Here is a 26582-nt window from a genome sequence, read left to right on the forward strand (position 1 = left end):
CGAAAGGACGAGCCACCAAAATTCATATCGACTTGGATCCCTTCTCTTCTCAAAGGAAGGATAGTTACGCCGTGCATGATAAGCTTGCTTGCTTTAGTTTATATTTCTATCACGTAGCAATTGGTGTTCAAATTTTATTGACACATAATCCATGTTGGCATTTTCTCATTTGATATTTTTTCGGGTTCTAAACCAAAATAGAATCTACCAATGGAACTGCCTTTGTTTTGCTCTATCGGTCTGCTGATTTCCTGATACTCCCTTAGTGTAGCAGTGTTTTTTTGCCATGCCTGGGTGCTGCTGTTGGTTTAAACTGTTCCATTAGATGATCAGTAATTCTATAGCTTCCCGGAGCTTCTTCTGCAGAGTTGCTTGGCTATGTTGTGCTTCTACGTGACTGCTGCTATTCTCATTGCTGGTTGATGAGTTCATTGTATGGTACCCAAATTATCTTTGCTGGCGATCCTGTACATCTTTCATCTGGTGTTCATCTTTTGCTTTGAAGGCAAATTTCAGTTTTACCATTTCATAGGTTCTATGTGAAAATTGTAGTTTGTAATGCAAATATATGATCTTCCTGCATGAGTGTGATTGTATTATGAAAGCATTTTATTTTCAATTAATTCATGTGGCATGATTTATTTTATTGACTGTTAACGCCCAAAATATCTTCGCCAATACGCCGATAGGCGCGACACATGGCATTCAAAAGAACCAACTTCAAAGCAAGGGACACAACACCAAATCAAGACACCTACTTAGAAGGGTGAACCGGGGATTTCACACTTATTTGGATTAGTGTTTCATTACACCTATCCCATAAATGAGGAAATAAGAACAAAATAAAGGAGGTCAATCTCTCTTCCTCACTTGGCATTGCTCTTTCTACACAATAACTCTTTATTGTTGTCTAAAAATTGACTTCGGCATCGGAAAGTCTCGGCCGAAGCACACTCTGACCTCTTTTTTGCAGGACTCTCCCGGAGTTGACGGTCGACTTTTGGTCGCAACAGTTGGTGCCATCTGTGGGAATGAAATTGCAGTGATAACCATCAGATCTGTCTCTGGCAAACAGTGGTAGTGGCAGATCTATTCCAAAAGCGGTTTTCGAGTCAAAGAGGAGCAAGAGAGTAACCTCCTCCATTTCTCGAGTTTTGAGTTTGCTAGAGATCTGGGTCCACCTGAGTGTGACGAGGACTTCCAAATCTGGTTTCCATGCCGCCAACCATGGTTTCAAGTATTCACCAAGGCACCAGAAGACTTTCCGAACTTGAGATGCTGGCTGGGAGCTGTATGAATGGTAATGTCCACGTATGGTTCAAAGTTGTAGATGCAAAAACGAGTGCAAGCTACGCTTCCGAAACAAAATCAGGGGAGTAATCTTACATATTTTTCTTCGCTTGTCTTTAAATTAATTTATTCACTCTATATTTGTTCTGTCGATTAACTTAGATAATTTTTCTTCGCTTGTCTTTAAATTAATTTATTCACTCTATATTTGTTCTGTCGATTAACTTAGATAATTATGGATAGATAACTAAGTTAGTTTGAACCACCTGAAATAGCTTGGCAACATCTTTCTGTTACCAACCACTCCGCCCCCAGGCAAGCTGCCGACAACCGACCACACAACAGCCAAGCATATCATCCCAAAACGCAAAGCTAAGCATACCATTCTAAGGCCTAGCATACCATCCCATCCCAAGGCCGAGCAGACCATCCCAAAATGGACGAAATCAATTTACCGAGCAGACCATCTCAAAATGGAGAACACCATCTTAAAGTAGACCAAACCAGCTAACAGAGCAAACCATCCCAAAACGGATCAGACCAACCCAAAGTGGACCACACTAGTTAGATGAGCAGACCGTCCCAAAATAGAGCGCACCATCCTAAAGTGAACCAAACAAGCTAGCCGAGCAGACCATCCCATTGACAAGGATAGAGAAAAAAGGGGAGTTAACACAAGCTCTAAGCACTTAAGACTAAGATTGGTGGCAGAAGAGTAACTATATTGAAGTTTACAATCGAGTGGAAATTCTGTAAATAGATTGAAGTTCATAAGGGTGGAATGGAATTTTTGTAAATACCAGAACTATATATTTTTAAATGGGTCAGTTAAGAAGAGTGGACAAAAATGGGAATTTAAATTATTGTTCAAGGCCGGATTTGGAACTAAAAGCAATTGAAGGACAAAGTGGCATAAAGGGGCTTTATAGGGGTATAATGGGGAAATCAGAATAAAAGACTTGAAACCCACGATTTAGGTTGTGTTCAACCTTTGGACAGAAACAAGGGCGGCAGAACCAGTCTGGTTTTCTTCATCAATAGGACTCCAAACCAAACGAGATTTCAGGTTTAAGTTCCTAACCCTTCAACGTCTTAGAAACATCTTACAACAGAACTTGTAATTAGACAATGGGTTTAGATTAATTGCTGGGTGCAGACCTGGGCGATGGTTCACAGACCAGATCTGGTTATGCCTTCAATTATCACTACAGGAGCTTCAAATGGGGCCAAACTCATAGGGTTTCAGTCGCCCTTGGGAGTAGAAGTACCACTAACTTGAAGGAATCAAGGAGTATTCAACGGACTTATTCTGTCTGTCAACTAGGCAGGATTTCAATTACAAGCATCAGGACTTTAGGAGCTGCGGTAGTTGCAGGTTCAGTTCTGTTGCAGGTGTTACTCCGCATCACAGGGAAGAAGAGGTGGGAGATAGAGAGATCGAAGTTTGATTGGACTGGTTGCAGAAAATGAAAGGAGGTAAACAAAGCAGAATGGAAGAAATAAACTGAGAGAGATTGATATTGCAGGAGAGAAGGGGGGCAGGGAGAGTGATCGCAGAGAAGAACGGGAAGGGGTTTCTCACAGAGGAGAGAATAAGATAGAAGAGGGGGGGGGGAAGTAGTCTCGTAGGGAGGAAGGAGGAATTAAGGGAGAGAAAAGGGCGGAGGAAGACAGCCATGCGGGCTCAAATTCAGTTCATTCTTTTTCAGTCAATTATCCCATAACTTGGATTACATGCCTTATTTGTAATAAATGAAAATTAAAGCTTCCTCGTTAAAGTTTGAGACTAAAATAAAAAAAAAAATCTCCAAAAACCTAGACATTCTTTTTCAGTCAATTATTCTTTTTGGTTGTTCTGATTTTGCTTTGGTTCTGCATCTTTGTGCCTCTTACTCTTGTGGGTGGGTACCTTGTGGCTAAGGCACCTCACATTGAGTATCCTGATCGGACTAATCAGATCCCTCGTGAAGTCCCAGCTCAAAAATACCCTTCTTGGTTGTTGGTGCTAGGAGCAGGGACTCTTCCTTTTGGGTCACTCTTCATTGAATTCTTCTTCATACTGTCTAGCATTTGGATGGGCCGTGTCTATTATGTTTTTGGATTCTTGTTCGTTGTACTAATCCTTCTTGTGGTTGTATGTGCTGAAGTGTGTCTCGTCCTCACTTACATGCATCTGTGTGTGGAGGACTGGAGGTGGTAGTGGAAATCCTTCTTTGCCTCTGGTTCAGTTGCATTGTACATTTTCTTATGCTCCATGAACTATCTTATTTTCAATCTCAGAAATCTGAGCGGACCTGTTTCGGCTACTCTTTGACCTGGGTTACTCACTCTTCATGGGTATAGCAGTCTTGCTTGCCACGGGCACAGTTGGGTTCCTTTCTTCCTTCTGGTTCGTGCATTACCTGTTTTCTTCAGTGAAACTAGATTAAACTTCCCTGCTTTAAGAATTGTCCTTTCTGAAATATTCGCGGAGATACACTGGAAAATAGAGGAACACAGCTCATGCGCACCTTGACCTTCTTATCAACCTGTCCTGTATTTACTCTGTTCTTAATCTTGGTAAAGGTTGTTATAAGTTATAACAACATTCAGTTTTGATCAATTCTCAGTTTGTTCCTTGCTACATGATGCTGTTCTTTTAACCCATCTTGGGATACGGGTAGTGGCAGTTACTGATAGTTGTGGGTATCAGCTCTGATCTCTGTATATGGTTACACTGAGGAGAAGGATTTATATATGAATTATTTTGCAGAGATACATGGTCTTCTTGTTTCGGATTTATAATTGTTTAAATGTTAAGAGTTTAGCAAATTTCTTTTGATTTTGATCATTTATTCTATGGAGACCATAATTAGCTTTGTTTGTGCTTTGTGTTCAAGGGAAAATATCAAACTCGTTAACACTTCTTTTTTCCTGTGAGATAACACCATTGTATGTGTGAATGATGAATGGTGGTGATTGGCGATGGCATAATGAAACAAATTTGTGAATGTCTAGGATACCTACCATTTAATTTCCGTGATAGAAGATGCCTCCAACCAACTATATAATTGAGTAATGACAGTAGGATGATTCCCTCCCCCTGGCCTTGGATGATGATGAGCTGTACATGTTGAGGGGGGGGGTTGGATAAATAAGAATAAAAATTGCTGGGAATCATTTCTTATATGTCAAGCACGCCAGAACTTCAGATTCCAGTTGATGAATATGGGGCTCACACCAAAGAGATCATCGATACTGAGCTCAAATCCGATCCACTGGAATACTTTGGGTGGTCAAAATTTGAAAAGAACGCTGGAATGCCTGTGTTTGTTTGTTATTTCATGGATAGAAAAGAATATTTTCTCTAGGTGGTTGGTTGTAATAGAAAAGTAAATATGGTGAGATGGCATGTGTGTGTGTGTTAGAGAGAGAGAGAGAGAGAGATCAGTGAATGGGCGATATTGCCAATGCCCGAGGCTGCAGCATTGGTTGATACCAGATCGGTGGTAAAAAAATATGGAGGTAAAAATGGTTTTACAAAAAACTATCAAAATCTTGTGGGGAAAAATTTTCTGATATGTATCGGTATCAATTTTGCCTTGGCATCTAATATTGTTTTATTGCGCCTTTGGCACTACCTCAGCAAATGTGTCCAAGATGGTGGCATGGAATGGCCTTTTGCCAAAGCTCACAGTTGGCAAAGCTGGGACTCTGTTGTGGCCAACCCTTAGTTCAACCATTTCTTCAATGAGGTCATGGTTTGTGCTTCCAAAATTGTTCTCAAGGCTTTGTTCTCGGTTGTCAGAAACTGCAAAACTTCTCAACTCAAGGTGCAGAAATACATGCTGCCACACTTAATGACAATATGGGCTCCAGAGTTGACTATGATACTCCTGGACAAAACTTGGGAATACTATATATATATATATATATATTTTTTTTTTTTTAATTTGGATATAAATCATGTATAGATGCATTCTGTGATCCATATGGGGTAGTAGACAGTTGAGAGATTTTTTTTCCAGGTTCTTCACTTTTGGAAAGAGTAAAGACAGTGATTCTTAACCTGGATGACCAGAATGAAAGTGAAAGAGTAAGAATTTAGAAGGGAAAAAAAGTCAAATGGTGTTGTTCAGTTTGACAAAACACAAAATCTCTTTTTAGCTGTTGGTGAGGATCATCAGATAAAGTTTCGGGATGTGGACAATGTCGACATTCACAAGCACATATGATGAGGTTGGACTCCTGGTAGGTATTGTTTTAATTTGAATTTTTTGGTCCGCTTGTATAGGACCTCATTCAAATTGGATCCACACTCATTGCTTTGATTGCTTCCTCATCTGAGATTCAAGGAGGAAGAAAATTCTTCTTGTTACCACAAAAGATAATGGTTTCGTGATACTTGGAAGTGCTGATAGTCTCGGATGCTTGAGATTGGAAACCAGTCCTTAGAAGCACTGAGAGCACCAATTAATAACCTGCCTCAGGTTAGGGTGTGATCATCCTTGTTATCATCCTCATCATGAACATCAGCTTTCTTTGTGATGTGTTCTTGACTACCCTCTTCTCTTATGTTTCTAGCTTCTCTGTTGCTTCTTAAGCTAGCCTTGATTTTTGTTTTTTGTTTTGTCCTTTTTTTTTTTGAAACAATTAGAATAATTTGTGAAGAATGGGGCTGATCCTACTGCTAGAAGCATAGATTAAGTAAAGGTCTTTGGATAATGTAACTGATAAAACTAAACCATAAGAGTTGACTGAGAATGCAAATCATGCATGCAAGTTGTGCCATTTTTAATTCATTTTTCATCATTTTCCATCTATCACATGCATCAACTTTCTAATTGATAAATTGTCCCATTATATCCAGGTTGCACATCTTCAGACAATTCTGGTTTGGCATTTTATCTCTTGGGTCAAATGGGATTAAAAAACTATGGAAGTGGGGCCGCAGAGAACTTAAGTGGCAGGGTAATGGTTTAAACTATATCTTCTTTATGCTTTCTCCACTGGTTTAGATTTTTCCACCAACCTTTAACATACAGTTTCCTACTACTTATAGACCACCTGCTAATGTGTCTAACTGTGTATCCAGCCATGTGCATTGTCAAGCTGACCAGTCGTTAACAAGTAAACACTATGTTGTTCTTTTTCATGGGATAGATTCTGTTCCCTTCTAATTTTCTCCAATTGCCAAATAAGTTAAATTGCAGATGTGATGGGTTTTATTATTGAGTTGTTCCAAGCATCTATGGGAATGCTTGACTATATTTTGTTTCCCGTGTGGTGATTCTTGGCTAAGTTACTTTATTGTCCTGACTTATTAAATGAGTTATCGTCTATATTTGATGTGAAGTAATTTGCATAGTCAAGTTTATATTAGGAAAAACCCAACTACTGTAAGCCTGCCTCCCACACCCCTCCCTTATTTTTTTTATTTATTTATTTATTTTTTGGGGGGGGGGGGGTTGTCTATTGCATGCCTAGCTACTTGCACATAACACATTTATACTTGATTGCAGAATTCCCTTAGATATGATATATGATATATTTTGATGAAGTTGAAACACTCATAGGACATTCTACCACTAAAAAATTCCAAATTCTGATATAACTGCTGCTACACTAAAAATTTGATTCATCTTTTCAAATGATTACTTTGTTCACAGCTTTATTTTCAGTTTGGCTTCCCTTTGAGTTGATAGTTGGCTACAACTCTTTACTTTAGGAGTCACTTCGTCAATGACCCAAAAGATCAGTGATCCAGCCTTGGTATATCTGCCATTGATGTCAGAAAAAAGAGAGTTATTTACTCATTTTGAATTTGTTACGTTACATGCACATAGTAATTGGTTAAGGATTGAATTCTCCCAATGATTATATTGGTGTCGTCTACTTTGATGTTTTCATTAGTTATTTGGATTCCCCTATTTGATGTATTATCTTAACTTCTCACCCTGTGTAGGGAATTAAACCATCAATAAAATAATTAGCATTGAAAAAATAAGGAATGGGTATGTAATGTTAGATCTTTTAGTGTTGGATTTCGACTGGAATAATGCCTTTGATCGTCTTCCATTTTCCTGATTCAAAACTTTCCCTGACGGACAAGAGTTTTATAGTGATCTTCAAGAAAAATTACATATACAATGGTTAATGTTTTGAGTTTTTCTTAAAACTATTGCTAAGAGAAGTAAAACATGCATGACACAAAAGATAAACCATTGTGTACATGCTTTGTAAGTCGGATTCAAATTTATTTTGATGGGTTTTTCTTTCTCTTTTTCACTTCTTATTGAGAATCTCTTAATGTTTGTTTCAGATTAAGGCAACAATCATATATGTTCCTTGTGTCTAGTATCTGTCATGTGTGATATGGGTAAGGGTTTTTTCTTTCTCTTTTTCATTTCTTATTGAGAATCTCTTAATGTTTGTTTCAGATTAAGGCAACAATCGTATATGTTGCTTGTGTCTACTATAGTGCTTATTGTGACTTTGTATTTGTCATGTGTTCCATATGGGTAAGGATGCTATCCCTCTTCATGTCCTTTAGCCTTGACTCAGAATTCCCCTTTGTATGCTTTGAAAAATATTTAAATATTATTAGTTTAACCGTTCAACTTTCTGGGGTTAGTACTTTCATTTCTTACACAGTTGCAATTTATGTGAATATCTTGGTTGCAACCTTTAGCTCCTCTTGTCAAATTTCATACACTGTTTCTTTTGCAGAGCTGAAATTTAATTAGCTATTGTACTGCCGTTCTACAGGTTTTTCACTTTCAACATGGGCAGAATTTGAACTTGGAAGTGCTCCTGTCTTGTGGAAAGCCATGAGTGGTCTTTCTGTTCTACTTGTATATTTAAGTAAATTTTGGTCCATATCTCTTTCTTTGTCCAATTGAGTTCCCCTTTCTCTGTTTTCAATTATCATTTTACTTATTAGTTGCTCAAATTTTACATCGTTACTAAGTATCCAACCCTTATAGAGACACGAATATACCTGCATGATGGACCAAGTTGGCTTTGATTGTTCCTATATATATATCTAAGTGCCTCGGATTTTCCCAAGGCTAATAATCATTGAAAATCAATTTTAATTTAGTTCTCCCTGGTCAAGTATTGTGGGAACAATCAAGCCGGAATTTACTTGAATGATAGAACTCATAATGATGCCCAAAAATAAATTCCACCATAGAATTGCATTTGCTATAGGAATGGTGTTTTGTTAATGATTTCATTATTGCCGTCATTATGTGGGAATTAGCTTATGCCTTTTTTGAGTTCTGACTTTTTACCTCATCCTTAATCTTCTAATGGAATTTTTTTCATATCCCCTATCTCTCTCATATGGCCACATGTGCATTTGCATGTGCACTTGGACTTGGATGCATGTTTGGTGTCTACCCCTGCTCTGGTACTTGGATGCACGTTTGGTGTCTGGTATAATCAAATTGGATTCATTTTGGTGGTTCAGTTTTTGTTTTTGTTCTTGTATTAGTAATTTTTCCTCGCCAGCAGTAGTTCACTTCTTTTCTTTGTGTGTTTGTGGGTGGGTGCTTGTTGGCCTTGGTGGTGGATTTTTGTGGGTCATCTTGAAGGTGATATTACATGCGGAGGAACATATCCTTATATTAAATTTCCTTCCTACTTTGGCTCTTTGACCCGCCATTTAAAGGTTAAAGAGCATTTAAAATTTAAAATTATATATGTCCATCAAAATGTGGCCCAAAATGCACTTTTTCTAGGACATGACCGGGGGCTATAAATGTGAAACTCACAGCGTGGTATGGTATCATGGACAACTCACACTGTTTATTTTCTGCCAACTAGACCACCAGAGCCATGTGGATGATTCGTGGATCACAATATTTATTGTTTCAAGTTAATTCAACCGGAAAAAAGATAGAGCCTCTTGATTGAACACACTGATGTTCACTTGTCTTGAACTGTATCAGAATGTTGTTCTAGCATTTTTCCCGCTTCTTGTTCTTGGACATGTTATAAATAGGGATAATCTAGATTAATTTTTTGTTTATAAGGATAATCTAAATTTAGGATTGCCTTAATTTTGACTTTTCTGGTTCTAAACTGCAGTAGAAAGCTATAATGCAAAAAATATTTATTTATGGATAATGTAAATTCTGTTATTTGGTGATTTTATTAACTAGTCTCCATCGTTTGTCATTGTTCAGTGTAACACATGGCTGCATCAGTGGAAAATTTTACTAAACCTGATATGACTGTTATGCCTGGGAATTCACTCCCTCAACCCAAATGAGGGCATGATGGTAATTCTGGAATTTCTGGCAGTGAAAAAAGGTGGCCTGGGTGGCCTGGGGGAGAGTGTATTCTGGTTACTGGTTCCGGCGCAAAAAATTGGGGGTATTATTGGTTGTAAAGGAGAGTTCCTTAAAAGAATGTGTGAGGAGACAAGAGCTTGCATTAAGATTCTTGATGGTCCTCTAGGCACTTCAGAAAGGACTGTAAGTATTTCTAGAAGGCTGTTTAATTTTAATGGGAACTTGAGATTAAAATTCCAGTCAAGGCATTTTAGGTGTTCATTGTATGGTACCCTAATAATCTTTGTTAGAGATTCTGTACATTATTCATCTGGTGTTCATCATTTGTTTTTAAGCCAAATTTCAGATTTAGCATTTCATAGGTTCTATGTGAAAATTGTAGTTTGCAATGCAAATATATGAGCTTCTTGCATGTGTGTGATTGTATTATGAAAGCATTTTATTTTCAGTTAATTCAAGTGGCCTAATTGATCTTACTGACCATTTCATATAGTTTTTGGTTCTCTGTTGCCTTAACATATCTCTTCGGCTATTACAAGTGGTTATTCTATCCTGGGTAATGCAGAACTTGTCATTCTGAATCCTTGGCCTTAGGAATTGCTATATAACTTAGGTGACACAATCAAAGTTTTTTCTATTATTTTATCAATCAATTTATTTGTGGTCAATTTTGCATAAATAGCACTCGATGGCAATATGAGATGGTTAGTTATCGTTAAGTGAAAGGATCTTCTTCCATTATTCATGGATTATGAATACTGCAGGACATCACATGGTTGCTGGCAACTCTTAGTCTATTGGATATCTGATGCATGTACCCCTGTGGACCATGAGGCATCCTTTGTAATTTGTAAACTCCTTATCTTCAACTCTCTTAAAGCACACAATTTAGAAGGCCAAACTTATGTCTTTGTACCGAGGGCTGTTTAACTAGCAATCTGACACAGTGATCAAACATAAGTCAATTATATATATGTGATACAAAGAAAGGTTAGAGAATATCACTGATAATAAACATCATGCTAATATTAAAAATGAATTTATTATATAAGAGAGTTAAAATGGTAAAGGACATAAAAAAATAAATGTCACCTTAAACAGGCATTAATAATAACTGAGATGAATCTGTGCAGGTTTTGTCCATGAACCTAAGGCAACAAATGAATCACCAAAGTGACTACATGTTAGAAGAAACATAAGTCAAGATTGCTTGGATCAGATTAAGGATTAAGCATTCCATGTGCTAAATGGTAGATCTGATTAAGCACTCAGAGATACCTTTTACAGATGTCTATACCAAGAAGCTCGACATTTTATCTGGTAACTTCAAAACTTGGTTGACTGATTGCCACATATGGTTAAACTCTTAGAATGTTGGATTCAAATTTGTGAAACCTTGTAAAGCTTTATGTATTGAAGGAAGTTCGGTGAAGGGGAGGCCATCCTTTGTTGTATTTACATAATATTGGTGGTTAGTTTACATGCTCTGCAGTTTCATATGGAGGTAATGTTCTGGTTTTAAAAACTGTTGTTTAATGATTTTATGTTGGAAATATTGCTATCAATCTATGTACTCATGTTACATAAACATAGACAACATAGTATCATTCTACCCATAAACATGTTACGAACTACGATTTTGCCTTACTGCAGTTTCGTCTTAAGAAGAATTGAAATGCCTAAATAGAACCTAAAACATAAGAATGTATGAGCTGAAATGTGGGGTTTTGTTACATAGTGGTTGGAACAAAATGTCCAAGCGGAGCAGTAGGTGGGCACTCGGTAGAGCCCTCATAAGTCATACCTTTTTTAAGAAGGTTCTATTAGCCGAGTGGGAAGAGCAGGAGGAAAGTTAGGCACAAACTCCCCTCAGTAGTAAGTGAAGGCAGTTGGTAGCCAATCAAAGGTCACAAAAGACAAACCAGTTAGAATCATAGAGCTTCAGTTCAACATCAAAATAGACTGCAATCATAGGGATACAGTGGGCCAACTGCAATCTATAGAAAAAGTCTCAAGCAAGGAATGTTTGCTACTTCAGTTGCAGGTTGGAGTGAAAAACAAACTTTTCCCCACTTGTTCAAATATGCTCGGATGGACTACTTCTAAAAGAAAAAGTTTCAATAAAATAAATCCGGGTTACAAAATTTATGTTACACTTACACATACCAAAACTTTTTTTCATTCAAGAATCTATTTTGTCTACTAGCAACCAAATGATTTCGATTTCTGGTTAATTAGTTAAAGAGAGCCTTAGTCGCCATGTGAGGGTGTTAGTTCGTCATTTGAGTGTCGAGACTGGGAAGAAAGAAGCATTGAATTGTTTTGATGTCATTATCATCTTGTAGTAATAACCTATACTCAATTTATCTCTCTATGCATTTGAGTTTTTATCTTCTCTTATGGTCTACAGTGAAGATGCATTCTTATAGTGCAGCTGCAGTAACTGGCGCTGTTCATCAGCTCATTTGGAGTAAGTGTACTCTGCATTTCCCCCTAAGGTCTCTGTTAGTGATGGAGTCATACTTGGTGAGAATGTTTGACTCAAATTTGTGAATTTGTAAAGCTGCTTGCATTAAAGCAAGCTTGGTGTGGCAACTCCATTTCTCAAGTTCGAATTTGCTTGAGATCTGGCTCCACCTGAGCACGAGGAGGACATCTAGATCTAGTTGCCACGCTGCCAACTATGGTTTAAAGTGTCTCCGATACGATACGATATGCTCCGATACGTATCTTAAATTTACCCTATTGATACGGCTAATACTTTAATCCTTGATTTTTAGCATATCTTGGCATATCTCTGATACTATACGATATCCTCCGATGCTTCTCCTATATGGTGACTGATACCGATACAACACTCCCTTCTTACCTTTCAGTGGAACTGTATCCCGGCATTGGAGAGCAAGCATCAACCTAGCTCAACAACTGCCTTCGTTCCGTAAACCCAGATCCCTAGGTGAAGACATGGGAGAAGGTTGTATAACCCTGGATGACTTAAAAAAAGGGGGGGGTTCTGTTCTTCACCCTATCACAATCGCATCCATGGCAGCAAAGAAATTCATCCCTTACCCTCTGTTTGTCCTTTGCTAAGCCTTCTTCTCTTTTGTTTTCTCTCATATTTTATCCTCTATTCCCCCATCTGTAAAACCCCAAATTCCTCTGGTTTTCTAAGGCGGTTTACAAAGTGGTTTGAAATATGATTTACAAAGCCAATACTTAAAATGGTTTACAAGGCCATCTTTCCAAGGTGATTTTCCAAGCTGGTTTTCTATGCTGGTTTACAAAGTGTGATCTGCGAAGGTGGTTTGTGAGGCTGGTCAGATTGCTGAAGGCCTGGATACCCATCGTTAGCAAAAAAAACACCTTTATAGGTGTATGTATGCATTTGGAATTTGACACCTTAAGGTCTGGATACCCGTCAATAAGAAAATTCCTTTATAAAAAGAAATGGAAATATGATCTGATTATATTTTTAGGGAGCTTCCATGTTGCCAATGTTGGGGGGTTCATACACTACACCAATGGTGGCACGGGGAACAACATCATCCAGATGGGTCCTACATGGTTCGGGAGGAGAGAGAAAATAATAAAAAAAATAAAAAACTCATGTGATAGAATTTGACATTGACAATGGGGGAAAAATTGTCCTAAATTTTATTATTCTTTATTTTCCATTTATTTATTTTGAATTGACCAAATATTGCTTTTTTTTTTTTTTTCCCATCATGTAATATGATATTGCACATTTCTTAATGGTTTGGACAGCTTTCTATCGTCAGATTAGAACCTATTGCCTTAAGATATAATAAATAAAAAGATAAAAGTGTCTTAAGTTGGATGGTCTCATGTTGAATTTAATTTGAATTACTTTTTCATTTTTTACTTGCAACTAGATGGTAAAGTAATTCGATCCCAATTCGATCCCACCAACAGTTGAACTCATTATTTATAATTCTGGTAGACTAAGTAATTTTTTTTTTTTCGCGTCTTCAGCTATATTTGATGAAACTTATGTTCTACAGGAGTGTTTCTGGGTTGTAAATGTGTCTTGCTCCTCCTTGCAGGCCTCTCCTCTTCTAGGGAAGCACTTTTGTAGTAGTAGAATGTGTTTGTTAACATGAAAGTGATTTTGTACTTTTGCAGGAGTGAAGTGCATTTGTTAACATGAAAGTGTTTTTGTACTTTTCAATCCTGTGGAACCTCTATCTCCATCTCCATCTGAGAGGTCCTTATCTTTATCATATGTTAGTTAGAGAATAATGTTTTTTAGTTTTCTTTAGGAAGAAGTCCAAAAGCTTGTAGTGAATAAGCCCTTTGCTTTTTTAACTGGAGAACACTTGACTAGGGTTGGGGACCTTCTTTTGCTATTTATTTTTCCTGTTTGTGGCTTTTTGTAGGTAGAAATTGTGAAACCATGTCATGTTTCATCCACATCTTCTCCAGCAGCACCGGTGTTGCCAAACATGCTTTCACTCTTGAAGTGTTTTTAAAAAACAACAACAACAACAACAAATGAAGAACTAAAATAAGTAGAAGGAGAGGTAAAACATTGTATTTTCATTGTACTCCTGGTAAACTCATGACATACATGCTTGTATTGTATTTCTTTGTATTTTTGCTCCGCTCAACATTTTTTAGCTATGTCTTGATTCGTAGACACTAATTGATTGTATGGTTTGCACCATTGTTTCCTTTGTATTTCTGCTTTGCAACATTGTTTAGTTATTTGTTTATAGTTGACTCCAACTGAATTTAACAGTATAATTGCTTTACTACATCATTGGTAGCTTTCAAGTATATGATATGTACTTTGCTCATTTAGGGTTGAGATTATTTGTTCTATTGTGCTAGGAGCCCTATTGCTATGCTACATTATTCTGTCTTTACTTACCCCTCTCTTATTTCTTCTCTTGGTGCATCAGGTAGGCAGTTTGATGAACATGTTTGTTCTAAACTGTCTCTAACTCGACTATTTCATACCAAGATACAAACAGATACAAATGCTACAATCTTCTTATCAGTATTATTGCTAGACCTTCTTAAGTTACAGAGAGTACTTGTCATATAATTTGCAGCTCTCTTAAGTTATTAAGAGTACATGTCATATAGTTTGCAACTCTCTTTAATTTTCTTTTTAATTTTTAGATGAATAAATAAATTCAATACCAAGAGAGAAGAATATACAAGGAAAGGAGAATAAAGGGAAGAGGAAAGAGATGGGGGTGGGATACCAAAGCCGACTTAGCATAGCCAACCAACAAGACCTTAACAAATAAGAAAGCCTCCAAGAGAGTCCCTAGAGCGAACTATCAACTGCACCAAAGGAAAATAATGATGCATCAATGTAGGGGGAGGGGGAGGGGGAGGGGGAGGGGAAGGGATATATGCATACCTTAGGAGACAACAGTGAGTTTGTTGCTTGGGTATCTTGACAAGGCGAAGCTTGATAGAAATAAGCTTAGAGCTAACATCGAAGTAGGCGGCTTTTGAACTTGTGTCGAATGAACGGGAATTGGAAGTCCATCAATGCAAATTCCGCTCCATCCAGATATAATTTATAGAGGCATAGAAGACCACTAAAATTCATATTAACTCAGATCCATTCTCTTCTCAAAGGAAGATAGTTATGTTGGATGACCAGTAGGAAGAGAGGTTTTTTCCAAAAGGAAGTGGAGAACGGGCAGGAGAAGAAGAGATGGTCAACATTTTCAATACCATTCCAGCAGAGGCAACAAGAATGGGGAACTGGGATGTGGTGGTAGAAGGTCTCTTAAGTTATTACAAGACAAGCATTAATTTTATTTTAATCCACAGGATATAATTATAAAATGTATGGCCCGTCAACACTTGGTGAATCTGACTTTGGTGCTCACAATCTAGTAGTGCACTTTGGGCTATGAGTAATTGTTTGGATAAAAGGAGGTGCTACCCTTGGATTGGTGTGTAAAGTATTCAGTTGTTGATAGTGGTTACATAAGACTCAGCCCATTTAGAGACCCTATAGTATCAATTAGATTGGGATTCTTCCAAATTTTTCATAGCTTAATTTGACATTGAATTTCTTCTTTTGTTCTTAGATTGTACTTTAAGGGGGTAAAGATTCTATTAGATTTATTTGAGCACCTTATTATCCTATATTGAGAAAATCAATGCTAGAAATTTCACATAATAATAACAATAACTAATTGGGGGGGGGGGGGGGAAGAGCCAACTAGGATGGCTATCTGCGCACTTAAGAACTTTTTTTTTCTTTTCGATAAGTGGTATAATTGTATTGAAAAAGGGAAAAAACAGAGTACATAAAGAGGCAATTCCCTTAACCTTCTTAGGACAAACCTAAAGAAAAGTTATGGAATTCCTGGCACAAGCAGGACATGCCCTACTGACAAAAAGGAAAATATAATAATCATAGAGAAAGAACTTTAGACTCTGTAATACACCATGCGGGCTGCATCCTCTTCCACAAAGAACTTCAGTTCATTAGGAAAGTCTGTAGGAATAATCATAACTTCTTCACTTGGTGGGTCCAAGAGAAGCCAAATAGTTTGCTGGCCTATTTAATTCCCTCCGAACATGCTTGAACTCCCTTAAGTCAAAAGATTAAGTCAACTGTAAGATTCTTCTCTTAATAATTTAAGTATCCCAAGGACCTTGGATCACTCCATTCAACATATCTATTGCAAGCTTTGAGTCTGACTTGTTTGAAACCTTCGAAAAATTCTTCTCAATACATAGAATAATACCTCTAAGGATAGCTAATAACTCCATGTGGAGGACTGAAGCAACTTCCCCAACACTAACATAGGCTAAAATAAGGCCCCCTTTGTTGTCCTTAATGATGCCTCCATAATAGCCCTTATTCAGATTTAGGGATCCATCACAGTGCAAGGCTATCATAGAGTTTGGTGGACTAAACCAAGAGCAAGGCCTTGGTACCTTCACTATCCACTTCATGTCAATCTTCCATTTTTCCACTAAGAAGTGATTTCCAGGAGTAGAAAGTCCTGAGAAATGAATTCTCTCACGTTTCCTTTTGACATATTCAAAAATAGTAGATAGGATTTGGGTCATTGTCTTCACTTTATTTTTTAAGATTATGAAATTTCCCTCTTGCCAAATATGGTGAATAGTTGCACAAAAAGCCAATCTTCCAATAGTTTTTAGTCGGTCATCATTATTGAACTCATATTTAACCCAAACTGCAATGTCCTCTATTTGGCCATGAGGTCTCCCATTTTGAGAGCATAAGGACAGAACCTCATTCCAAATAATAGTGGTAAAAGGACAATCAAAGAATTGATGGTGCCTGTCTTCTATACTAGCCCAACAAAAAACACAGTTTGGAGAAACTCCAACATTATGCTTTATAAGGTTGTCTTTTGTGGGAAGGGCATTAACCAAACACCTCCAAGTAGTAATAGAGTGTCTAGGAATATATCATTGAACCACATAGTATCCATCCACTCAATCTTAGAAGCATGATTCCACATAATATCTTAGGAAGATTTAGTGGAAAAGGATCCTGAAGAGTGTCCTTTCCAAACCACCATATCCCTATCAACATAAGGAAGCTTTTGGATATTAGGAAGAACTCCCTAAGTCTCCATAAGCTCCATAGAAGTAGACGAAGTAAGATGCCATTCTCCTTTCCTTAGAATATCAACTACCTTAGCTAATCTAGAGGACTCTGCATCATATTGAATTCTGTCTCCAAATCTGTTCATAATAATACCAGTAGGGTGCCAATTATCTAACCATAGGTTTGTCAATCTGCCACCACCAATGAGGTGGTGCACATGAGGCTCCATAATATCTCTATATTTAATAATTTTCCTTCAACCCCAAGAGGAGTTTGAAGGTCTTATAGTCCAAATGGAATAATTTTTTAGATATCTAGTATAGACTCAATTGACCCCAATGCTGTTTTTGTGAGAGGCAATCCATCAAATTTGCTTCATAATTCCAGCAATATTCATCTCCTTAATGTACTTAATGCCAAGGTCTCCTTCATGTTTTGGTTTGCCGATAGCATCTCAGGAGATGTAGTGAATTTTCCTCTCAAGAGAAGGACTAGACCGAAGGAAATTCGAAAAAATAGATTCCAATTTAGAAATGACATTACTTGGGAGACCGAAGTAATGAGCTAGAGCCTCCCTGCATAGGATAGAAATCTGGCTTTCCATCCTTCAAGCTTCCTACGAACCAAGTCCAAAATTGGAGAGCAGTCCACCATATTCAGTTTTCCTGAAATAAGAGGAACACCAAGATACCTGATAGGTAATTTGGTATCCTTAAAACCCGTTTGTATTCACCGATTTTCGCAACAATCGCTTGTTCCACAGCAGGATTAACGGCATTTTATATGTTTAGGGTATATTTACTTACTTTGAAGACATTTAACATCCATTTTTTCAAAAAGTACAAGGGCAAAAAAAAAAAATACCTTGTTCTATTCAACATATCTTATATGGGCAAAGAAGAAACAAAAATGATTAAATTTTTTTTTTTTGTTTATCAACAATAAATAATAATCAAAGGGATTCTTTTTTTTTTTTGAATAAAACATTTCCAATTGACAGAAATGTAAGAAGCATGCCACGACCCTTTATTACTAATTCCAGAAGTTGCATTCTGCGAGAGTAAGGCCCCCTAAAATTATAAAGGACTTAGCTCTATTAAGATGCAACCCAGAGTAAGAAGCAAACTCATCTAGGGCCCCCAAACTAGCCACGATAGGCACTAACTGCCTTCAGAAATATCATGAGATCGTCAGCAGAGATGAGATAGGAAAGGTGACTTTGCTTGCACTTAGGGAGGAGAGAGATTCGCCCATCCACTTAGTCTTCTCATAACTCCAGAGAAACCCTCTGTAGCCATAGTAAATAGGTATGGAGAAAGAGGATTCCCCTGCCTGATATCCCTTCCTCCAACAAGTAACCTGCTGGACTCCCATTGACAAGGATAGAAAAAAAAGGGAAATTAACACAAGCTCTAAGCACTTAAGACTAAGATTAGGTGCCAAAAGAGTAACTATATAGATGTTTACAATTGAGTGGCAATTCTATAAATAGATTGAAGTTCATAAGGGTGGAATGGCGTTTTTGTAAATACCAGAACTATCTATTGTTAAATGGGTCAGTCAAGAAGAGTGGACACAAATGGGAATGTAAATTATTGTTCAAGGCTGAATTTGAAACTAAAAGCAATTGAAGGACAAAGTGGCATAAAGGGGCTTTATAGGGGTATAATGGGAAAATCAGAATAAAAGACTTGAAATAAATCCCATGATTTAGGTTGTGTTCAACTTTGGACAAAAACAAGGGCGGCAGAACCAGTCTGGTTTTCTTCATCAATAGGATGAGATTTCAGGTTTAAGTTCCAAACCCTTCAGCCTCTTGGAAACATCCAACAACAGACCTTGTAATTAGATAATGGGTTTAGATTAATTGCTGGGAGCAGATCTGGGCGATGGTTCACAGACCAGATTTGGTTATGCCTTCAATTATCACTACAGGAGCTTCAAAAGGGCAAAACTCATAGGGTTTCAGTCGCCCTTGGGAGTAGAAGCAAACCCTCAAGTATCAGTCCACAACTTGAAGGAATCAAGGAGTATTCAGCGGACTTATTCTGTGAATCAGGCAGGATTTCAATTACAAGCTTCTGGACTTTAGGAGCAGCGGTAGTTGCAGGTTCAGCTCTGTTGCAGGTGTTACTCCACATCACAGGGAAGAAGAGGGGCGAGATAGAGAGATCGAAGTTTGATAGGACTGGTTGCAGAAAACGAAAGGAGGTAAACAAAGCAGAATGGAAGAAATAAAGTGAGAGAAGATTGATATTGCAGGAAAGAAGGGGGGCAAGGAGAGTGATCGCAGAGGAGGGGGAAGGGGAATTCTCACAGAGGAGGAGAGAATAAGATAGAAGTGGTGGGGGGGGTGGGAAGGAATCTCGTAGTGGGGAAGGAGGAATAAAGGGAGAGAAAAGGGGGGAGGGAAGACAACCATGTAGGCTCAAATTTAGTTCATTCTTTTTCAATCAATTATCCCATAACTTGGGTTACATGCCTTATTTATAATAAATGAAAATTAAAGCTGCTTAGTTAAAGTTTGAGACTAAAATAAAAAATAAAAAATAAATCTCCTAAAACTTAGACTAATAGGATTAGAAACAAAGGACTCAAATTGGAAATTTCTTACCTATGTGGAAATTACCAAAAAATAAAAGATTACAAATATTCCCAAATAAAATAAAATCCTAGAATATTCTAATAACCTTGAACCAAATCAGTGACTTTGATCCCAAATTGGATCTAGTTCTTGGTCCTGGTTATGGGGCGGGTTTGGGTCGATCCATCGTAGCGCCATGCATGATAAGCTTGCTTGCTTGCTTGGGTTTATATTTCAATTATATAGCAATTGGTGTTTAAATTTTGTTGACACATAATCCATGTTGGCATTTTCTCATTTGATATTTTTTCGGGTTCTAAACCAAAATAGAATCTACCAATGGAAGTGCCTTTGTTTTGCTCTATCGGCCTGCTGATTGCCTGAATGAGGAAAGAACAAAATAAAGGAGGCCAATCTCTCTTCCTCACTCGGCATTGCTCTTTCTATACAATAACTCTTTATTGTTATCTAAAAATTGAATTTTAGTCAAAACTTTGACAAAAATGTACATCGCAGTGGGTTTTTTTTTAGACATTGTAAAACCTCGTACCTTGATTTTGTTAGCATTTTTAAGAATTAAAATTTAGAGATTGTAAAATGCCCTTTTGGGAAATTCCACATTCATTGCCATTAATTACATAGAGCTAGTGCATCACCCAATATTAAAGGGCATCACAGAGAAATGCTCTTGAATTTTTCCATAAATTAAATGCACAAAAAAGTAACATTTTGGAATACCATAAACATAATGGCCAAATATCCAAATATAAAATAGAACAAGTATTTTACATAATCCACAAGTATATGCACATGAATCTTACATATTGATATATAATAAATAGCATACTCTAAATATTTACCACTATAATCATGCTAAAATGAAAATGATAACGCTAACATATCCTAAAAGGGAAAAAAAAGGAGAAATGCCAAAATAAATTAAGCGATTTAACATAGTATGACTTAAATACATTGATAACTGGGGCATCCATAGGTCTCCATTGAACATGACCATACCACCTCAAAGTCTCTCGCGGAGTTTATACTAAATTGGTGCAACCTCCATTTTGTTTATAATACAATCTTTCTTTACTTATCCCTCCTGGTCTTGTTATCCATCCGACGAAACATCCACATCTCTACTACACCCAGAGATGAGGATCCCACGTATCATCTTCATCTCTGGGTGTAGCAGAGATGAGGATGTTATGTGTGATTTGTGACAAGACCAGGAGGGATAAATTAAGGAATGATTACACTTGAAACAAAGTGGGAGTCGCAACGATTCAGGACAAGCTCCGTGAGAGCCAGTTGCGGTGGTTTGGTAATGTTCAATGGTGACCTATGGATGCCCCACTTAGGAAAAGTGACGAAATTCATATAGAGCGTTCCCGAAGACATAGGGGCAGATCTAAAATGTCTATCGACAAGTGGTAAGGAAAGATATGTATATGATAGTGTTGGATTCTTGTATAATCGCAGATAGACTTTTGTGGAGGACAAAGACCCATGTAGCCGACCCCTTGTAGGGGATGTTCTTGGGATGATGTTTTATCTACTTCTGAGACATTGGCTGCGTGTGAAAATTTTTTGAAATTTTATTAATCTTTATTATCTCTTTTTTTTTTTTTTTTTTTTTTTGATAATTGACCCAATATTCCTTTTTTAGATACTTATTATTTCATTTCCCATCATGGAATATGATGTTGCACTTTTCTTAATGGTTTGAACAACTTTCCATCGTCAGATTCGAACCTATTGCCTTAAGTTATGATAATAACATAAAAGTGTCTGGGTTGGTCTCAGATTGGATTTAATTTGACTTAGTTTTTTTTTTACATGCAACCAGATGAAGCCTTTAATTTGGAAAATTTGGTAAATTAATTCGATCCCATCTAGAGTTGAACTAGTTATTTATAATTCTGATATACTTAAGTAAAAATGTTACTAAACTTATGTTATGTAGGAGTGTTTTTGGGTTGGAAATGTCTTCCCCCTCTCAACCCCTGGCCACCTCTCTTCTTGGGGAGCACTTTTGCAGGAGTGGAATGTGTTTGTCACCATGAAAGTGGTTTTGTACTTTTGCAGGAGTGGAATGTGTTTGTCAATATGAAAGTGGTTTTGTACTTTGTAGGAGTGGATTGCGTTTGTTGACATAAAAGTGTTTTTGTACTTCTTCAATCTTGTGGAACCCCCATCTCCATCTCCATCTCCATCTCCACTTAAGAGGTCTTATCTTTATAATAAGGTAGTTAGAGAATAATGTTTTGTAGTTTTCTTTAGGCAGAAGTTGAAAAGCTTGTAGTTTTGCTTTTAACTAGAGAGCCCTTGACTAGGGTTGGGGACCTTCTTTCGCTATTTATTTTTCCTGTTTGTGGCTTTCTACAAGTAGAAATGGTGAACCATATCGTGGTTCATCAACATCTTCTCTGGCAGCACCGGTGTTGCCAAACGTGCTTCCACTCTCAAAAGTGTTCTTAAACAATGACAATAATAGCAACAATGAAGAAGTAAAATAAGTAGAGGGAGAGGTAAAACATTGTACTTTCTTTGTACTCCTTGAAAACTCGTGACATATGTGCTTGTATTGTGTTTCTTTGTATGTTTGCTCCACTCAACATTGTTTAGCTCTATGTTAATTCGTAGACTGCTTTGGAACATTGTTTAGCTATTTGTTTATGGTTGACTCTAATTGAATTTAACATTATAATTGTTTTACTCCATCATTGATAGACTTCAAGTATATGGTGAGACTGTTTGTTCTATCGTGCTAGGAGCCTATTGCTATGCTCTAATATTCTGTCTATACTTATCCCTCTCTTACTTAGTTCTTCTCTTGGTGCGTCAGGTAGGCAATTTGAAGAACATGTTTGTTCTAAACTGTATTTGACTCAACTATTTCATATCAAGATACAAACAGATACAAATCCTACAACATTTTTCTTAGTATTATTGCTAGACCTTCTTAAGTTACTGAGAGTACTTGTCATATAATTTGCAGCTCTCTTAAGTTATTGAGAGTACATGTCATTTAGTTTGCAACTCTCTTTATATATATATTTTTTTAGATGAATAAATAAATTCAATGCCAAGAGAGAAGAATATACAAGGAAAGGAGAATAAAGGGAAGAGGAAAGAGGGGGTGGGATCCCAAGGCCGATTGAGCATAGCCTACCAACATGACCAAACAAAAAGGAAAGCCTACAAGAGAGGCCCTAGAGCCAACTATCAACTACACTGAAGGAAAAGAATGATACATCAATTTGTAGGAGGGGTGGGGGGAGGGATATAGGCATACCCTAGGAGACAACAGTGAGCTTGTCCCTTGGGGTATCTTTGACAGGACAAAGCTTGATAGAAATAAGCTTAGAGCTAACATCGAAGTAGATGGCTTTCCAAATCGTGTTGAATGAACGAGAATTGGAAGTCCATCTACGCAGATTCTGCTCCATCCAGATATGATTTATAGAGGCATAGAAGACCATCTTCCCCATAAAATCGTGAGATGAGCCACCAAAATTCATATCGACTCGGATCCCTTCTCTTCTCAAAGGAAGGATAGTTATGCTGTGTATGATGAGCTTGCTTGCTTTGGTTTATATTTCTATCATGTAGCAATTGGTGTTCAAATTTTATTGACACAATCAATGTTGGCATTTTCTCATTTGATTTTTTTTCGGGTTCTAAACCAAAATGGAATCTACCAATGGACATACCTTTGTTTTGCTCTGTTGGCCTGCTGATTGGCTGATATTCCCTTGGTGTAGCAGTGTTTTGCTCTGTTGCCCTGCTGAAAGTACCTTTCAGGAAGCAGAAACAAATGATGAGGAAGAAGAGAAAAGAAAAAAATAAGGAATTCTTCGATGAGATGCATTGAAAGAGTAAGTACCATTGTGGATGTACAGTAAACTTAATGTTAATTAAATTACTACTTGGTAGGTATGTAGTTGGATCATGTTGCATGTATTTCTTGTGGGGTTCATGTAGCTGTTGTGCTTGCAGAAACTAACAACATAAATGCCGAAAGAGGGAGAAGGAGATTATTTTTTTTTCTGTGTTTCAATGGAAAGAACTATGTAGGAGGAACATGTAAGTCCCAAATAGTCTCAAAGTCATTTAAAAGATAAAGAAGAAGAGAGAATATTTGCACCTACTATTGGAGAACAGAAGTTGTGGAAGTGGGAAGATGGGAAAAAGGGTAAAAAGGAGATGCGTCAAATGGTCTAAACCCTTGCGTGGAATTACAAACCTTCCTCTGTACCTGCAGTCTCTCTAGAAAATTTTCTCACAAACTCAATTGGTCGTCCTTCTAGCAAGATTTTTTGTATGGAAATGCACGCGAAAAAAATGTTGGTTGTCTTAGGTGATTTGAATTATCTGAATTTTCAATCATAAGCATTTCAAACTGATTTTGTACAAATTGTGTACAATTTCCTATCCTATCGCTGACCTTTTTACTGATCTGTATGGGCTGGACATTAATTTTGATAAGAGTAGCGGGGTTGCCTTCAGTTCTAATGTCCACCTTGAGACTAGAAGTGCCTTATGTTCTACCTTAGGAATCAAAGAAATGACCTAGGATTCTTTCTATTTTGGATCCGAACATTTTTGCCCCAGAGCCAGATCCTCCTCTTTCAACAACCTTGTCCGCCGCGTGGAAAGGAAACTTGGTTTATAGAAATTAAAAGTCCCCTGTCCTTCTCTCTCGGCCTTATTGTCCATTCCATCATTTTTGATGTCTTGTTTTGCTGTCTCCAAAATGATTTGCATGAAACTTGATTCCATCTACTTAAAATTCTGGATTGGAGACAAGAATTACTCAAATAGGCTTCATCTAATTGGGTGGCAGAAGATTTTCTCACCCAAACTCCTTGGTGGCCTTGGGTTAAGAGATTCTGAGACTCAAAACAAAGACTTACTCCTCAAATTAGGTTGGCGGCTTTTCATTAATGATCGAAGTCTTTGGTCACATGCAGGTTGTCAAAACTAAATATTTTCACAAGAAGTTAGTGTTTAACCCCAAAAAACATTAAAGAAAAGAGGACCTTTATGTTGGAACAGCATCATTAGTTTCTTACCTATTCTGAAAACATTGGTGCTTGTTAAAATAGGTAATGGTATTAAATCTCATTTCTGGTATTAATATGTTCTAATGGAGATTTTCACTTGTAGGACTCTTCACAAAGGATATTCTCCGAAAGTGGGTGGACATTGATCCACTCTGTAGCTTCTGCCACAGTCATGAAAACAATTGACCTGGGTGGTAGTGAAAACAATTGACCTGGGTGGCTCGGGGAGAGTGTATTCCGATTACTGGTTCCAGCGCAAAAACGTAGGTGGTATTATTGGTCATAAAGGAGAGTTCATTAAAAGAATGTGTGAGGAGACAAGAGACAAGGGCTCGCATTAAGATTCTTATTGGTCCTCCAGGCATTTCAAAAAGGACTAAGTTTTTCTAGAAGGCTATTTAATTTTAATGGGAACTTTATATTAAAATTTCAGTCATGATAGTTTAGGTGGTCATTGTATCGTACCTTAATTATCTTTGTTGGCGATCCTGTACATCTTTCATTTGGTGTTCATCTTTTGCTTTGAAGGCAAATTTCAGTTTTATCATTTCATGGGTTCTATGCGAAAATTGTAGTTTGCAATGCAAATATATGATCTTCCTACATGAGTGTGATTGTATTATGAAAGCATTTTATTATGAAAGCATTTTATTTTCAGTTAATTCTGGTGGCACGATTGATTTTATTGACTGTTAACGCCCAAAATCTCTTCGCCAATACGTAGATAGGTGTGACACATCGCATTCAAAAGAACCAACTTCAAAGCAAAGGACTCAACACCAACTCAAGACAGCTACTTAGAAGGGTGAACCAGGGATTTCACACTTATTTGGACTAGGGTTTCATTACACCTGTCCCATAAATGAGGAAAGAAGAACAAAATAAAGGAGATCAATCTCTCTTCCTCACTCGGCATTGCTCTTTCTATGTAATAACTCTTTATTGTTGTCTAAAAATTGACTTTGGCATCGGAGAGTCTCGGCCGGAGCACCCTTTGACCTCTTTTTTGTAGGACTCTCTCTGAGTTGACGGTCGAATTTTGGTCGCAACAGTTGGCGCCATCTGTGGGAATGAAATTGCAGTGAAAACCATCAGATCTGTCTTTGGCAAACAGTGGCAGTGGCAGTGGCAGATCTAATCCAAAAGCAGTTTTTGAGTCAAAGAGGAGCAAGAGAGTAACCTCACCGTCAACTCCATTTCTCAAGTTTGAGTTTGCTAGAGATTTGGGTCCACCTGAGCACGAGGAGGACATCCAGATCTGGTTTCCATGTCGCCAACCATGGTTTAAAGTATTCACCAAGGCACAAGAAGACTTTTCGTACTTGAGATGCTGGCTGGGAGCTGTATGAGTGGTAATGTCCACGTACGGTTCAAAGTTGGTAGATGCAAAGATGAGTGCAAGCTACGCTTCCCAAAGAAAATCAGGGGAGTAATCTTACATAATTTTCTCTTTCTGCCTTTAAATTAATTTATTCACTCTATATTTGTTCTGTTGATTAACTTTGATAATTATGGAGAGATAACTAACTTAGTTTGAACCAACTCAATTGCTTGGCAACATCTTTCTGTTACCAACCATTCCGCCCCCAAGCAAGCTCCCGACAACCGACCACACAACAACCGAGCATACCATCCCAAAACGCAAAGCTAAACATACCATTCTAAGGCCTAGCATACCATCCCATCCCAAGGCCGAGCAGACTGTCCCAAAATGGACGAAATCAATTTACCAAGCGAACCATCTCAAAATGGAGAACACCATCCTAAAGTGGACCAAACCA

General features: G+C 37.5%; 1 long non-coding RNA gene and 1 pseudogene across 16 annotated transcripts; both read left to right on the plus strand.

Annotated features, from left to right (window-relative positions):
* Window positions 1–1215: 1215 nt before the first annotated feature.
* On the plus strand, window positions 1216–4138 carry LOC122064237 (annotated as a pseudogene).
* Window positions 4139–4425: 287 nt separating this feature from the next.
* Window positions 4426–25463, plus strand: LOC122071175. Of its 16 annotated transcripts, none has more exons than XR_006138083.1 (11): window positions 4426–6240; window positions 7592–7648; window positions 8038–8133; window positions 9462–9752; window positions 10334–10419; window positions 10703–11073; window positions 11980–12039; window positions 13713–13794; window positions 13967–14110; window positions 23503–23613; window positions 23735–24029. It is a non-coding gene; the product is annotated as an uncharacterized LOC122071175 (long non-coding RNA). The 16 variants fall into 16 exon arrangements; XR_006138095.1 differs by having other exon boundaries at window positions 10703–10889; window positions 10974–11073; window positions 11980–13794; XR_006138109.1 differs by lacking the exon at window positions 11980–12039 and having other exon boundaries at window positions 10703–10889; window positions 10974–11073.
* Window positions 25464–26582: the final 1119 nt, after the last annotated feature.

Source organism: Macadamia integrifolia, chromosome 2 (assembly GCF_013358625.1).
Source record: "Macadamia integrifolia cultivar HAES 741 chromosome 2, SCU_Mint_v3, whole genome shotgun sequence".
Lineage (NCBI taxonomy): Eukaryota > Viridiplantae > Streptophyta > Magnoliopsida > Proteales > Proteaceae > Macadamia > Macadamia integrifolia.